The sequence below is a fragment of the Pongo abelii genome, chromosome 4, assembly GCF_028885655.2.
Source record: "Pongo abelii isolate AG06213 chromosome 4, NHGRI_mPonAbe1-v2.0_pri, whole genome shotgun sequence".
NCBI lineage: Eukaryota > Metazoa > Chordata > Mammalia > Primates > Hominidae > Pongo > Pongo abelii.
In genome coordinates, this window is record NC_071989.2 from 176,569,000 (window position 1) to 176,586,225 (window position 17,226).

A 17,226-nucleotide genomic window follows, 5' to 3' on the forward strand; every position below is an offset into this window, starting at 1 on the left:
GTTTATGCTAAATTCTATCAGTGAAGGGAAAGGGGAGAGTCCTGAACACTGTTCTTACCTCTCCATCTGTCCTTTTTTTTTTTTTTTTTTTTCTCTTTTTGAGATGGAGTCTCGCTCTGTCTCCCAGGCTGGAGTGCAATGGCGCAATCTTGGCTCCTGCAATCTCCACCTCTTGGGTTCAAGCAATTCTCCTGCCTCAGTCTCCTGAGTAGCTGGGATTACAAGCGTGAGCCACCATGCCCAGGCTCTTCATCTCCTCTTAAACTCTCAGAGACTCTGCTGCTGCTATTAATTTTGCTTTCAGTGTGAAGGGTTCTTTTGGTTTGCCATAATTTTGGGCCCATGACCCGGGAACTTCACCTCCTATTTGAAAAGAAAATCATCTGGGAATGGAAGAGGCGAAATTTAGGAAAAAAACACACTTTTTTTTTTTTTTTTTTAGTAATTCAAACCCCAAAACATATTTTGAAGGGCAGAAGGAAAAATAATTAATGCTGTATATGATCACTTCCTACATGTCAACCCATTATATTGTTATCATCCTTAATTCTTAAAATCTTTTGAGACAAGTAAAGTTATATTTTTATTTACTTTTATGTATTTATTTTTAAGTTTAACAGAAGAGGAAAGTGAGGTTCAGAAAGATCTGGTGACTTTTTATTGGCACACAATGAGAAAGAACAGATTGGGGTTTTTTCCCTGTTTTTCTTGAGTTGGTATACAGAGTAGATTTGCCAAAAGTTCCTCAGTTATGCCAGTTACTTTACTTATTTGGGAAGGACTTCTCATATTTATACAGATATCTTTCTTCACATCCTGAAAAGGGCACTGAACAGAGAGAGCTGCATGCTATTACCATTTTTTGCGACTAAATACTTGTGTGGCTGTGAATTAGTCAGTTATCCGGGCCTTGGTTTTTTCATCTGTAAAGAAAGGAGATTGGGTTAGATAACATTTATCAAACTTCAGCCATTTTCCATTTTCTGTCACCTTGATTTCTGTCCCATCTTTAATGCTACCTATAATATATTGCTTGATATTTTATTTAAAATAATTCCTCCTTGCAACTTAAGTGTCTTTAAAATAAAAACATTTCATCACTGCTTAAAAGGAAATACCAGTATAAACAAGTAAAATTACACACACACACATGTTTGTATATATACGTGTGTATGTATATATTCGTATATATGTATATATTTGTATATATATCCGTATATACGAGTGTGTGTGTGTGTGTGTGTGTGTGTGTGTGTGTAGAGAGAGAGGAATATAAGCAATGAAATGCTAGGAACAAACTGAGACTTTCTCCTTAATATAACCAGAAACTTTGAAGACAAATTGAAAACAAAGTATTTCTAATGAAAATGTTCGGGAGACCCAAAGTTGTTTGACACTTTGTCACACCTAGTATCATTTTCTGGGCAACCAGTGTCTTATACTGTGTCAGACACTGGAAAAACATGACTTATAACATATATTCTGTCTCACACACTTGTGATTTTCCTCCCCTGCCCCATCCCAACCTTCACTTACCTTTGGCCCCATTTAGCCTCATCCTTCCAATTGCGAAATTTGTAAGGACCGTCTTTCCTCTGACTGCAGAAATACTCTCTGCATCTTGGCTCATGAGTAGAAAAAAATAAGACCTAGAACAAATAAGAACAATTTCTTCCTGTTCTTCTGGGAAGTTTCAAGGGAAGGAAGTTGACAGAGCTGGATAGTCCGGGTAAAGCGTGAGGCAAGTCACACTGTGTCTTCCACCAGCAGGTGTTTACCCACTTAAGATCAGTTTAAATTGAATAGTGTGCAAATGAAGATGGAGTTTTCCCTTATATCCCATTTCTCCAATCTTATTGTGCCAGTCTGCCTTCCCTGCTTCTGTCCCTCAGCAATCACCACCAGAAAATAGTCCTTCACTACATATTCCTTGATGGTATTTTAGAAAGAGTAGGGTCATTGCGCTCAAACAGAACTTGGTTCAAATCCCAACTCCCTGACTTCAGGGAAGAGACGCTGTGGCTCCTGGTTGTTAGGAGAACTGGGAGTGCTCCAGGAGAGTCTTCAGGAAATTGATGGACAAGGGGGATCTCATAGGCAGGGGAAAGAGAAGTCAGAGGAAGAGAGGTTGAGGGCATAGCCCTGGTCCCAAACCAGTTGGCCTTTGCAGAAGGTGAGTGATACACAAAAAACTATCTTAAGTAGTCTGGATCTGAGATCTGAAGTTGCCCGTGTGGTTAAAGTCTCACCTGTTTTTTAGGAGGAGAGGAGTACCTCCTTCTTGACCCTCTGCCTTGCTACCAAACCCTCTGCCTTCCTGAATAATTGCTTGATACCTTCTCTTTCTTCCTGCCCTCTTTGCCACCCTGGAATACCACTACCTGAAATGATCTCATTTCTGCCTATGTCTACTTGCTTACTGCTGGTCTCCCCTCACTATACTGTAAAGTTCATATGACAGACCTTATCTGCCCTGTTCACAGGTTGTTCTTGGGGTCTAGAACAGTGCTGGCAAGTAGTATTAGGTCAATAATTATTAAAAAGGTCAAATGAATTGGCCCAAGGCAATTGCCCCTATTCAGTCTAACTTAGAAAATTAGTTCGTAATTCTGGCTGTGCACTACTGTCACCTGAGGCTTTATTGGAAACAGTTTCCAGATCATCACCCCTGGATAGTCTGATTCCATTTGTTTTGGGTGAACCTAAGGAATCTGTATTTTTAATTAACATCTCAGGCGTTTTGGACACAGCCAGTGCCTGGACTGATATGTGGGAATTACTCCCACAGGAAATGTTACTGAAAACAGAACTTTATTATCAGCATCACCTAAACAACATTTCTTATGTTACAGACTATAAATTAAATATATATGCATGACTTTAAAAATATATACCTCCAAGCCACATCCAGTTTGTGTATGTGCTTCTGGCAGAAGCAATTGTATTTATTCATACCCTGTATCCCATAAGGTAGGGAGACCCAGCTGTTCAAGCAGGTGCCTCCTTCCCAAGAAAAAGATAGATCGATTAGATTAACAAATAAAGTGGTGAACTGTTGAGAGGTTGCCCAAATGGCCTTTGGGCTTTCTTCTAGAATGGCATCAATACACAGTAGAATTGTGGCAGATGGACGATAGTGTTGCATATGCGCTCATGCTGGGAATGGGGCCATTTTGAGCTCCTCCCCTGGTCCCTCAAAGGGCTGCCTGGTCGGCTTGATGGCTTGAGTTGGCAGTAGGGAGTAACAACTGAGAGCCCAAGCTTTAGAGACAAACAGCCCTGGGTCTGAATCACAGAATGGCCGCTGATTAAAGGGCATTTTACATAGCCTTTGTGAGAGCCTCGTATGTTTCATCTGTAATTAGGAATGCTATTCTCTAACTCATTGGTTTGTGCTGAGCTATTAGTAGAGTGTGGCTGGCATTCTGTATATACGATGCTCAATAAATGCAAATATCATAACCTCTGGGAAGACTGACTTATACCATTCCACTGCTGCAATTGCCCTACCAAATCTCCAAAGACTAAGAAATCTGCCCCCATTGGTCAAGAGAGGGGCTAGGCAAAAGTGTTTGGTTAGGCATGGAAAATTGAGGATAATGGAACTTTAATATGTTAAAAAAAATTCCTTCTCCAAATTTCATTTGTCACTTGCTATATGAATAGTTAGGATTTAATGAATACCTTTTTAAAGAGTTACATAATTTTCCTGTAAGATGCATTGGGTTTCCAGAAGAATGTTGAACTTGATTCAATTTTAGCTTGATTCGGGCTATTCAAAATTTATTTCCTGAGGAATAGTCTCAATGGATAAACTTAAGAGTTGTTACTGGAGGACTGGGTAACTGTCATAATGCCAGACATCGGTGCTCGTCTCCCTCACTGTTACCTAACTTTTAAGAAATTCCTAGGCAAAAAAAAAAAAAAAAAAAAATTGTTGATTAAGGCAGAGGGTATTAAGTATGGGCAAGAGTGAAGGGCCTGGAGTTGATAGTGGAAAAAATATAGCTTAGGGAATTTCATACCCAGAAGCAAAACCAATATGTAGATAGATCTTAATGCTGTGTTTCACTTATAGTTCAGAGTCCACTGCCTTGCCTAGCACGTTCAAGATGTTGTAGTGCCACCATCACTGTATATGAAGGCTAATTACTTGGAATATTCCTTACTGGGTATAAGTGTTCCCCAAAGATTTAGCTTAAGCATGGAACTCAAGAGCCCAGCACAATCATTCCTATGAACTATTTAAAATATATTTTGGATGCACAACAGACTAATTGATTGAATGCACTTTTCACAATTCCACTTATCTAAGATCTTTAGAAAGGCACCAGGAATCTCAAGTTGAGATTTTAGTATTATCAGAAATGTACAAAAGTCATCAGCCTCCTAAATCGACATCTTGCTAGAGTTCCTCTATTCACTCTACCTCTGCACTTATCCAGCTCAATTTCTCGTCCCAAGTGAGCCCATTTAACATCTTGTGGCTATCAACTTACAAGGTAAGACAGTAAGAGAGTGCTGGTTCTCAATTATGGCCTTATGTTGGAAGCACCTGGGGATCTCTACAAAACTGGGATCCTGATTGAATTGGTCAGGGTGTGGCCTGGGACTCAGGCTGTTAAGAGCTTCCCAGGTGATTCTCATCCACAGCCCAGGTTCTGAACCAATACTTAAAATAGCAGAGCATACTTAAAATAGCAGAGCATCCCTTTCCCCAGGACTAGAGGTAACTCAGCTATATTTTCTGTGCCTGTGTTTGACGAATTCGTTGCAAATTGTACTCCTGGTTTTACATAGTAATTAAAACAGTCATGTTTTCATGGGAGGTTCCTTCATGCTGAGCCTATCCACTCTGTCATTTCTTCGCTTCCTTAGTATGTTGTCTTTTAAATGAGCTTAGTGGAAAAAGTCTGGTTGGTGCGTTCTGAGCCTGCTAATCATTTCTTTCCTTTCCCATCCTTTTGAGAATCGAGCCCCAGCTCTTAATCTCTTGGTGTGCATGAATAGTTCTCATTAGTTGTGGTAAGTGCGTTAAGTGAAACTAACTATAGAAGCTCACTGAAACTGGACCGTGTAATCACATTGTTCATCAGAAGGGATTTTAATGTTTACATGCAGAAAAAAAAATTGTCATCACAAGTAGATAAATAGCCCATTATTTTACACTTGAGTTGGTACAGCAGGAGCAAACAGCCACCAAACTACTTCTGTTGACATTCCAGTTGAGCTGCACATAAGAGACATGTGGATGTATCCTGTATATTCTCAGACAACATTCATCTACTCTTGCTTCTGATGTCATTTCCCAATGGGGTAAATATGTCTCTGAAGCTTTATTCCTCCTTTGTGGGATTTGGAACCCCAGTTTTTAGCCATGCTTATTCACAGAGCAGAATTTTCCAGAGTATGGGAACTACACATACCATAGGCACAGCACCTGCAGTGGCGTTAAATAAGTTGGGTCATATAATGAGGGGTAGGCAAACTTTATCTGTAAAGGACCAGAGAGTAAGTATCTTAGGCTTTGCAGGCCATGAGCTCTCTGTTGCTGCTACTCAATTCAGCCATTTTAGCACTAAAGCAGCTGTAGGTAAAACGTAAGGAATGGGTGTGGCGCCAGAAAAAACTTTTATCCACACTGAAATTGGAATTTCATATAATTTTACATGTGAAATGTTATTCTTCTTTTGATATTTTGAGCCATTAAAAAAATGTAAAACTCCTTCTTACCTCTAGTTTGTATAAAAGCAATCCTTGGGCCAGTTTGCAGACTCCTGCCATTGGAGGAGTCTCAGTGGGATGCTAGACTTTACTGCCTTTCTAAAACATATGAATTTCACATTTTAACAGAGGGAAAGGGTTCAGGTTTGTCTCTGAATCAGACAAAAATAGCTGGAAATAAAGTGTATTGTGTTGAACTTTTTACATTTTATTTTAAGCATTTTATTTTACTCTCTATTTGTGGCTACTAAGTGAATTTCCACTTAGAATGGTGATTTAAAAAAAAAAAAAAAAAAAAATTGGCCGGGCGCAGTGGCTCACGCCTGTAATCCCAGCACTTTGAGAGGCCGAGGTGGGCGGATCACGAGGTCAGGAGATCGAGACCATCCTGGCTAACACGGTGAAACCCCGTCTCTGCTAAAAATACAAAAAATTAGCTGGGTGTGGTGGCGGACGCCCGTAGTCCCAGCTACTCGGGAGGCTGAGGCAGGAGAATGGCATGAACCTGGGAGGTGGAGCTTGCAGTGAGCTGAGATCGCACCACCGCACTCCAGCCTGGCTGACAGAGCAAGACTCTGTCAGAAAAAAAAAAAAAAAAAAACAATTGATTTACAAACAAAAATATTAAGTAAAGAAGAGGCCAGGTGATACATGGCTATGATGAAAATCATGAGGTGATATTTATGATCTTTGAAGGGTTGGTATTTGGGAATCTGCTGTCCAGGTTTGATAACCTTTGAGTGTTTTTTCCTTGGGAGGAATATCTGTAGTTCTGAAACAAATAGCTTATTATTTTTTCACTACAACTTATGATATTATAAAAATTTAAAAAGAGCCCCTGATGAAACATACACATTTCCTCTGATACTTTCATCAAAGCCAGCCAAGGTATAAAAACCAAAGTAAAGTAAGGTTAAAACTTGTGATGAGTCCTGAAATGCATAGAACAATAGTAGTTCCATTGTCTCCCTTCACAGCCTGTGGATTTCATGTAGTTCTCTGCCACACTTTTTATCTCAACACTTCACATGTTTTTACTGAAGGTTCAAGAGCTCATTTATTTCTCGTTGTCTAAAATGGTGAGCCACCCTTTTCTTTGTATGAAAATACTCAATATATGTTTAAACAAATCAACAGAAATAGGAAAAACAGATGGTGAAAGGATTATGAGGCATTCTTTGAAAAGAGAGCGTGCTGTATTTTCTACACTGGAATGACCAGTTGCTCTTTGATCGCAAATGGCTCCGTTAGCGCGAAGGCCCTGCTTGCACTCAAAACCACACTTCGTCAGCGATCATGCTACAGCCTCCTGAGGATCTCCCAGCTGCTCCTCTTGCACCTCCCTGGAACCATTCCTTACTTCCCACCTCCTCCTCTTCCATTCTCACCCAGCAGCCAGTAAGACCTTAAAAAGTGAATCAACCTGTTAACAGTCTTGCTTAAAAACCTCAAGAAGCTCATCACCTAACTTGGGAAAACAAGCGTCTACACTCTCTATCTGAGGCAGTCAACCAGGCCCTGCACAATTTAGCCCTGCCATTCCATGGCCTCTGAGCGTGCTTCCTCTTCCTTCCAGCCCTTACCCTCCTCCAGTTTCTCACACTTGCCTGGTTCTTGCCTGTCTTTAGATGCCAATAGAACCACAGTCATCCCTATTGTGACAACCAAAAATGCCTCTGGATGGTGCCGAATGACCTCTCAAGGGTAAAACCCCTGTCTGCCTGAGAAAGGCCGCTCCATCTGGAACACTGTCCCCAGTGACACCTGCTCCTTGTTTGGAGCTCAGCATGCACTTCCCTTCCATAGAAGGCCCTCCTTGGGCTCCCACTTTTAGAAATAGTTTAGAAATAGTTCCTCCGATTTGAACCTTTCATTCTATATTTCACTTTTCCTTATAAGGACTTATTTCGAATTGTAATCACGTATGCATCCTGTGTTTATTAGTTTAATATCTGTTGACTAGATTATAAGCTCCCTGAAGCCATGCTAATTTGTTCACTGCTTTATTTTCAGCATTTATCACAGTGCCTGGCACATTGCCGTGGATTAATCCATATATTTTGAATGAAAGAGTTACCAATTTTTTTTGAGGTATACTTTAGCTCTTGTTGCCTGGAGTGCAGTGGCACCATCTCGGCTCACTGCAACCTCTGTCCCCAGGTTCAAGTGATTCTCCTGCCTCAGCCTCCCTACTAGCTGGGATTACAGGCACCTGCCACCATGCCCAGCTAATTTTTGTATTTTTAGTAGAGACAGGGTTTCACCATGTTGGGCAGGCTGGTCTCGAACTCCTGACCTCAGGTGATCTGCCCGCCTCAGCCTCCCAAAGTGCTTGGATTACAGGTGTGAGCCACTGCACCCAGCCAAGAGTTATCAATTTTAGGTCAAATTTATATTTCATAATCTTGTGGACCTACTATTCTACCACCATCCCTAGCTGTTATGCTTAGGTTATTTAACAAAGAAAAAGAAGTCATCAGGAGCTTGAAATATAATCGCCTGACAAAGTATCCCTCTAAGTGATTAAATTTCTGTTTTATTAGGGTTCAAACAAGTGCTTGGTATTTGCTTTTATGTTTCCAAGAAAATAAATCTATCTCCAAATGCCACAGAGAGAAATTTATCTTTTCCTTTACTCATTGTATGCACTGATCTTGTGTTCAGATCTGATTACCCTTAACAGGCAGCCTCTATGTGCAGTAACTTGAGCTCTTTTCCTTAGTTTCTCCTTTACCGGTAACTCCTTGGTTGTTTTTGCCTTCGTAACTACCTTTCCGGTCAAAGTACTGCATCTCTTTCTATAAGATGATGGCTTCAGATCACCTTCTCATTTTTCTCACGTTTATTTTCAAATGTGTCTCCACACAAGCCCAGCCTGTCATAGACCATGCTTTACTATTCTGAGTGACTTGACATTCCCTGACCAGACCATGGTGCCTCTCTGTCCATCAAGCTCCACACTGTTCCCTGTGCTAGAACATTGTCATCCATAATGGTCTCCTAAAAACAGCCCCTTAATCCCCATGATTAACTGGATGTCTCCCTGACCCACCTACCCAGGTCCTGGTCTCCTGGGTGGCCACTGCACAGATATACTGTACTGCAGTTGCCTGTTTATTTGGTTTTCCCTTCCATTGCTTGAAAATGCATAGTGGGAAGAACAGAGAATGGCTTCCATAAATAGTTTTTTTTTTCTTTTTTGAGACATAATCTTGCTCTTTTGCCCAGGCTAGAGTGCAGTGGTGCGATCTCTGCTCACTGCAAGCTCCTCCTCCTGGGTTCATGCCATTCTCCTGCCTCAGCCTCCTGAGTAGCTGGGACTACAGGCACCCGCCACCACGCCCGGCTAATTTTTGTATTTTTAGTAGAGGCGGGATTTCACCGTGTTAGCCAGGATGGTCTTGATCTCCTGACCTTGTGATCCGCCTACCTCGGCCTCCCCGAGTGCTGGGATTACAGGCGTGAGCCACCGCGCCCGGCCCCATAAATACTTTTAAAAGAAATAATGAAGTTCCTTTTAAAGTGTAAACCCCTTAGAACTGAGAATTAATTCTATAGTTAGCTAGTTATAAAAGTCTAGAGAAAACGGAACATAAGACAGCCATATCTTTTGGCTTTGATTAGTAAAAAGAAATATGTATGACTGTAACAGAAGATAGTCCTAAATATGTAAGATGCTTCACAAAACAGAGATAAAGAGTATGTCCTGTCCTTACAATTAAAATTTGGAAGGATTAATAGTGGCTCAACACACTAGAATGCTGCGTTAAGTAGTATCTGAAGTCTCGTCCAAGCCCAATAAAATGAATAATTTGATCCATCAGCAAAGTGTGCTATGAATATCAAGCAGGGAAGGCCACAGGTTTAGTATCTGAAACTAAAGGGGTCAGTAAAAATGTAAAAAGGAATACCCAAACAAAATCTCGGCTTATTTTACCTTATTTTTAAATCAGAGAATTGTGTACTTGAAAAGACCTCTTTCCACGTCCCCAAGTCTTACTTTACAGATGAATCACCTTACTTTCAGCTGAAGCAGCTAAGGTTCTCAGAATAAGTATGCTGAGCGTGTCTCTGCTGTAGCCAGATAGAACTAGAACAATGCCCTGCCCTGCTGATTATCTTTGTAAGAATTCTGTAACCTGCTGAGTTTATGGAGCAACATTCCTATGGCCTGACTTGCAGCTTAAGTGGCTTCTGAATCGAACATGCCTCCTCCAGTGGTTGAGAGACGCAGACTGGCGCTTAGTAACAATGCAGCAATGATATATTTAGTATCAACCATGAGCCAAGCTTTTGCTGAACAGTTTACTAGGCAGTAGGTTCCCCACAAGCCCCAACAATCCTATGTAGTAGAAAGTATTAGTTTCCCCAATATGCAAATGAGAAACCTGAGGCTTTAAAGATTAACTGACTTGGAAAAATCACATAGCTAGAAATGGAGGGAGCCGGACTTTGACCCAATCACTCTGGCTCTGAATTCACTTCTGTAAACGCAATAATATATTGGGGTTCAGGGAAAATTTTTACATAGCACTTTTGAGGACATCTTGAGTTCTTCAGACCTCTTCACAGACATGCTGTATCATAGAAACAAAAAAAAATTTGCAAAGACACTTAGTGTCTCTGAAAAGATAGAACAGGCTTAAAGTGTACTTGACTCAAAAAATTTACAAAATCCCACTGCTGCCTTGATAGAGAGATCAGATGGAACATGAAATAAAGTACTTCCTTAAAAGTCCTTTAAGAATTGAAATGTGAAGATAGAGGTCATACATGATATACATTAAGATGAAAATAATTAAGAGCTAGCGTTCTCTGGGGACCTACTAAGTACTGGGGGTTGGGCCAAGTGTTTTACAAATATTATCACTTGAATCCCCACAACCCTTGGGCAGGGGCCTGCATGTTCAGGTTGTACACTGCAGAACTCCAAGGGGCACCATTCATTTAAACTATAACATGCATGGTAGCCTTAGGTGGTGCAGTGGCCTGACCTATGAGATTGTTAAACATTTAATGGTTAGTTCAGACTTCACATAGCCAGGAAGGGACTGAGCTGGGATTGGAACCCAGAACACTTTACTCACAGAGTCCTTGCTTCTCACTGCTCTTGGTACACCTGTGCCCCTGTAAACATCCTCTCTCAGGGTAGAGAATCAGGCTAATTTAATCAGCATGGCCATGCTTTTCTGGGTTGTGTGCAATTATTCTCTGTAAGAATCCCAAAGCCAGCAGTTAATGATTTGGTACCATTAGCAGCTCATTGTGGATATCACAATTCGGTCCATCTTGAAGGGGTATGTTTTGATAAACTGATTCCATTTAAATGTGCATCGATACTACATTCAGTACCATTATCCTTCCTCTTAGTATAAAGTGCACTGAAAAAAAAATTGCTGTTCAGAAATAATACTTAGTTCAGCCCCAGTACACACAGTTGTTATATTTCTTTAAAAAAAAAAAAAAAAAACCTAGCAAGTTTTTAGGGAACTCCAGGGAAAACAATATGTGAATTAATTTTAGTTTCAAAAGAACAGCAGGAATTATTCAGGTAAAAATATTTATGTTAATATGCTACAACTGCCACATTTTATCTGTGTGACCACTAGTGCTTTCTAAACAGCTGCTAGAGAAATGTACACAAGAAATGTGTGAGGTCTACGGAAAATGTGATTTTTGTATTCTAGCTATTACATTTTTTCCCAGTCATTACATCTCCCCCAACTCTTGCAGGATGTGGGTTTTTTGCATACGTTGCAAATTCACAGTTAAATGAGGCACCTTTTGGACTTGGCTAAATATGTATGAACCTGAAGTTATGAATATATGAACTGGTTTGAAAGGTAGAACCATGTGATGTTGGCATTATCGTCATGTTGGGTTTGGGGTTTTTTTTTTACATCAGTTTCAAATTACTCTGCGTGAAATTAGCATAGGGTAGCAATTACTCATTCTTACTCTGTATACCTTCTCATGTTCCAGTGAGAAGAAGAAAACAGCATAGATTCGTGACACGTAATATTTGAGACCATTGACTTCGCTTCTCACTAAGTGCATGTGAGAATTTGGGCAGGTCACTGAAGCTCTGGTTCTGTGTCTTACTTGAAAAATAGGAATGATAATAAGCCCTCACGTCATAGATTGTTCTAAGGGTTCATTAAATAGATACATACATACAATGTTTGGCAAAGTGCCTGATTCCTAGTTAGTGGAACTCTAAATTGTAGTTATTATTATTGTATTGTATTATTCTCTGGTCTGCACTGGGAAAGGATCTGCCTGCATTGCTGTATAAATATTTTGTTATTTTAATGGTAGTTTCTAACTTTTCAGGTGACCTTTCCTTATTGATATTTATGTTCATGTTGTGATAAACTGGAACTATACTAAAAGTAAATATGTCTCTTTAAATGTTATTTTCTATCAGTTCCTTCTAGAGAATATTTGTTTTGGCAAATAGAGGTATATCCTGCTTTAATCAACCCGTCAGGCTTCTTCAATTCAAGGAATTTTCAACCATTTTGAAGATTGCAACAGTTATTGAGAACTATAAAATGTGTTCCCTTCCTTTGAAAAGATCTGGAAAAGGATTATTGACATCTTTTTATACAGAAGAGGAAACACCCTGAAACGCCAAAGAAAGGTTTACATCAAATATAATAACTGATGACATGCTGATTGAAGTATTTAATGAGCAAATCCTATTAACTCTGGCCACCCATTCATTCATTTACACAAATGAAATAACATCTGAACTTCCATGCATGGGTGACCAAATCCCATACACAAGGTAATGAAGGATAGAGCCGCTTGGGTTTTGATATCATGTCTTTCCATGGGAAAGTTCTGCCTTTCACGTGTGTCTAGGTGCTCTCTTCATTAGCTGAATTCATGTCTGTCTTGCCAACACACTTGCTTATACACTGATGTTGTGATTTGGGTCTTGTGTGTCTCTATGGGGCCAGGTTACTCATAGAATTTCACTTTGTTTTAACAAAGAAAGGGCTAATTTATATGTATATGTATATGTATGTGTGCATATATATATATATATATATATATATTATTTACATAGTAAAAGTTTTCCCAAGAACTGCTGTGTTTTTTTTTGTTTGTTTTGTCTGTTTTTAATGTTTGTTTTGTTTGAGACGGAGCCTCCCTCTGTTACAAGACTCTCAGGCTGGAGTGCAATGGTACAATCTCGACTCACTGCAACCTCCGCCTCTTGGGGTCAAGCGATTCTCCTGCCTCAGCCTCCCAAGTAGCTGGGATTACAGGCACGTGCCACCATGCCCAGGTAATTTTTGTATTTTTAGTAGAGACGGTGTTTCACCATGTTGGCCAGGCTGGTCTCAAACTCCTGACACCGTGATTCACCCGCCTCAGCCTCCCAAAGTGCTGGGATTACAGGCATGAGCCACCACGCCTGGCCACTGTTTTTTATTTTCTTCGAAAGTCCTTGCTTACACACACAACCTCTCTCCCTCTGTCTCCCTCTTGCTCTATTTCTGTCTTGTTCTTGATTTCTCTCTTTCACATATGCACAAGCAGAGGCACTCATACCTACATTCATATAGACCTTTTAGTCTTTCTTCTCATAGTATTATTCCATATGCCGAAATTGCCTTGGCTACAACTAGTCCGGAAATTTCCAATCCATAGCCATATATGCTAAATGACACCTACAGTAAGTGGTATACAGCCTTAAAAAGACTACATTAAGCCGGACACAGTGGCTCACACCTGTAATCCGATAACTTTGGGAGGTGGAGGTGGATGGATCACCTGAGGTCAGGAATTCCAGACCAGTCTGGCCAACATGGTGAAACCCTGTCTCTACGAAAACTACAAAAATTAGCCGAGCATGGTGGCACACCGCTATAATCCCAGCTACTCGGAAGGCTGATGTGGGAGAACTGCTTGAACCCAGGAGGCGGAGGTTACAGTGAGCCAAGATCACACCAATGCACTCCAACCTGGGTGACAAGAGTGAAACCATCTCAAAAAAAAAAAAAAAAAAAAAGACTACATTAACTCCTGATTTAAGCAGCAAATGAATTGGGTGTGAGTCTTACTTGTTAAACAAAGAAGACTCTCCATAGGATTACTTTATATCATTTAGAAAAAACAGTTTTTATTTTTTTCGGAAATGTACAGTAGAACCCAAGAAGTGGTATACTAAATTAGTACTAGTCTTCAAAAATGTATAGTCTCATTGATGTACTGATTTCAGAAAAACTACATCAGCAACTTAGGTCTTTTCGTGTGATGTAGCAATTAGTTTTCTGCTAGGCTGATAGAAGAAAGTAAAAAGAGGCAAGGATTTGTTCCTCAAATTATTGTGCTTAGGTGTTTTGTTGTGCTTCAAAAGTTTGTGCTTTGGTTTTTGTGGTTGTTTAACCCCTCTTTCCAGCCCCCTCTCTTAACCTGAAGAAGAGGCGGAAGGAATAGAGAGGAACAAGGAAGGAATCAACCTTTTGGCAGAATAAGAGAAGAAATTCTTTGAGGGTGCAAAATTATTTCTAGATAGTTCTGAACTTGGTTTCCTCAGAGAACTGTTTGGTGGAAATTGGCCGTGGTACAAGCCTATGTTGGATTACCTTGCTTAAAGCTTTTAATCACTCATTTGAGTTTCACCGTGGTATGGGATATTGAGAGGTAGTTGGAGGGAGGATGCACCTTCTCCACTTACCTTCATGGGGCCACCCAATCAGTCTTTTCACACTCTGGGTCCCTGTCTGAACAGAGGACTTTTATTTGTCAATACAGATAATTCCTCTGGGTGTAATCTTACCCTACACTTTAATTTTAACTTTAAGAATTTTGTTTTTCTGAGAGCTACAACCATGGCACATCTTATCCAACAGAAGCCATTCCTACGCATTCATTTAATACAAACGTGTAAGACCAAAATCAGTGTATGAGGTGAAGTCATTCCTTGTGAGGAAAAGTAAATGCCTCTGATAAAATAATGTTTCACCCTCATGCATCATCATAATTAAGAAGATAAAATGTATTCAAACAGAAGAGTTAAATACCAATATTAGGTGCTATGGGATTGAGTACAGAAATAGCAATGAAGGAAGAGGGCAGTACACGCCAGAAAAATCAAGGAAAAAGGCTTTGAATAAGAACTGCACAGAGTGACTTTGAGTTGCAATAACCTTATGTGGGTTGACTGGTTTTGCTTTTTTTGGCTGTGTTGATGAAGTTGAAAGAAACAGCCCTTTTTACTTGAGTACTTTAAATTTTTGTGCATTATCTTTAGGCTATGGTTCTTGATGTTGAAAGAAATATGATGTCTTCGAGGCTTTTCTCTAGGATGCTAAAGAGTGGCACCTTGGGTATAGGAAGAGAGCATGTGTTAGGTCTGCTGGAGTGTGTGTAATAGAGGTAGATGGAGCTGGAGTGTATTGATTCTTTATTTCTTTTCAGTTCTTGGCATGCATTATTGACAGTGGAGATTGAATAATTTGAAGTTGGTAAAAGTCATCATCAAGAAACCGTGTTGCTTTGAGTTTGCAGGAATAACTGAGGAGAGAAAGACAAACCCCTTGCTGTGCTCTGCCTACCCCTGGGCTTTTTGTGCATTGGATTATGAAAAGTGATAGAAGACTGGAACTTTTTATGGTAAATATCTAAAGGGAAAACTTTGTCCCTATAGTAACCCTTTTAGCAAATACAGTTGTCATGTTCCCAATGCGTATGACTGGGACTGTGCTGAGCTCAAACGAGGTGATCAGTTATTATCAACATATAACCAGCTAATGGATGAGCAAATATTTAAGGAAACAAAATAATTATCAAAATCTTGACTTCTTATATCTTGGAAAGGTAGAGTAATTGATAGAAACTTGAGTGTGCCTATACCACCCACCCGCCCTGCCCAGCTTGGTTGATCTGGATAGAACTTTAGAAGATGTTCTTTATTTATGTTTACCTGTGGCTCTATTATTGGACTCCTCCTTACCAACTGTCTACCTTTGCTATCTATTTCTGAATATAGAGGTAAAAGAGGGTGTACAGTAAAGCTTTGTTATTTATTGGCTGCGGTGGGGAGGGGAAATAAGGGTTATCATAACACTCAATTAGAGTTACATCCTGTTCAGGGCAGTTCTCCAGCTGCTCCCTCTGCTCCAAACTTAGTGATAATTTAGGCTTATAGAGAAAAGAGACATTATTAAAAATACATTGAGTTTCATCATTTACACTTCCTACCCTTTGACAAATACTTCCCTGTTTCCCCTACTCCCCAGCCCCTGCAATTTCCCATTCCTACACTCTGCTTCTAGGAGTTTGACTATTTTAGATTTACCATATAGGTGGTATCATGTAGTAGTTGTCCTTCTATATCTGGCTTATTTCAGTTAGCATGATACTCTCCAGGTTTATCCATGCTGTTGCAAATGGCAGGAGTTCCTTCTTTTTCTAAGGCTGGGTTATATATAAATATAAATATATATATATATTTATATTATATGTCATATATATTTATATTATACAATATATATTTATGCCAATAGATATACCAGTGTGTGTGTATATATATAATTATACCAGTATATATGTATAATTATACCAGTATATATACCAGTATATAGATGGTGTATATATATAGTTATACTATATATTATGCATAGTATAATCATATACTGTATAATTATATAATATGTAAAAATATAGTATACTATATATTTATGCTGTGATATATATTATGATACAGTATATATTATATATGTATCACAGTATATATAAGAAAATATATATTAGAAAATGTGATACAGTATATATAAGAAAATGTGATACTGTATATATATAAGAAAATGTGATACTGTGTGTAGATATATCTATATCTATATCTATATATCCATTCATCTGTGGTGGACATTTAAGTTGCTTCTGTGTCTTAAACTATTGTAAATAATGCTGCAGTGAACATGGGAGCGCAAATATCTCTTTAAGAGCTGGTTTTCAATTCCTTTGAATATTTACCCAGAGGTGGGATTGCTGAATCATATGGTAATTGTGTTTTTAATTTTTTGAGGAACATCTATACTGTTTTCCATAATGGCTGAACCAATTTATATTCCCATCAATAGTGTTAAAGGGTTGCCCGGCCAGGCGCGGTGGCTCACGCCTGTAATCCCAGCACTTTGGGAGTCCGAGGTGGGCGGATCACGAGGTCAGGAGATCGAGACCATCCTGGCTAACATGGTGAAACCCCCGTCTCTACTAAAAATACGAAAAATTAGCCGGGCACGGTGACGGGCGCCTGTAGTCCCAGGTACTCGGGAGGCTGAGGCAGGAGAATGGCGTGACACTGGGAGGCGGAGCTTGCGGTGAGCCGAGATTGCGCCACTGCACTCCAGCCTGGGCGACAGAGCGAGATTCCGCCTTAAAAAAAAAAAAAAAAAAAAGGGTTGCCCTTTCTCCACATCCTCCCAAAATTTCTTTTCTTCTGTTTTCTTTATAGTAGCCATCCTAACAGATGGTAGGTGATAT

The 17,226-nt window shown here is 39.7% G+C and overlaps 1 protein-coding gene and 1 long non-coding RNA gene across 15 annotated transcripts in view; one reads left to right on the forward strand and one right to left on the reverse strand.

The window, feature by feature from the left end:
- TENM2 (teneurin transmembrane protein 2) overlaps nucleotides 1-17,226 on the forward strand; it is a 1,285,801-nt gene that overhangs the window by 710,432 nt on the left and 558,143 nt on the right. The gene's annotated exons all lie outside the window — the stretch shown is intronic.
- Nucleotides 599-11,170, reverse strand: LOC112133437 (uncharacterized). The gene is made up of 3 exons (XR_002915102.3): nucleotides 9,662-11,170; nucleotides 1,537-1,649; nucleotides 599-923 (listed from the first exon to the last, which is right to left on the reverse strand). It is a non-coding gene; the product is annotated as an uncharacterized LOC112133437 (long non-coding RNA).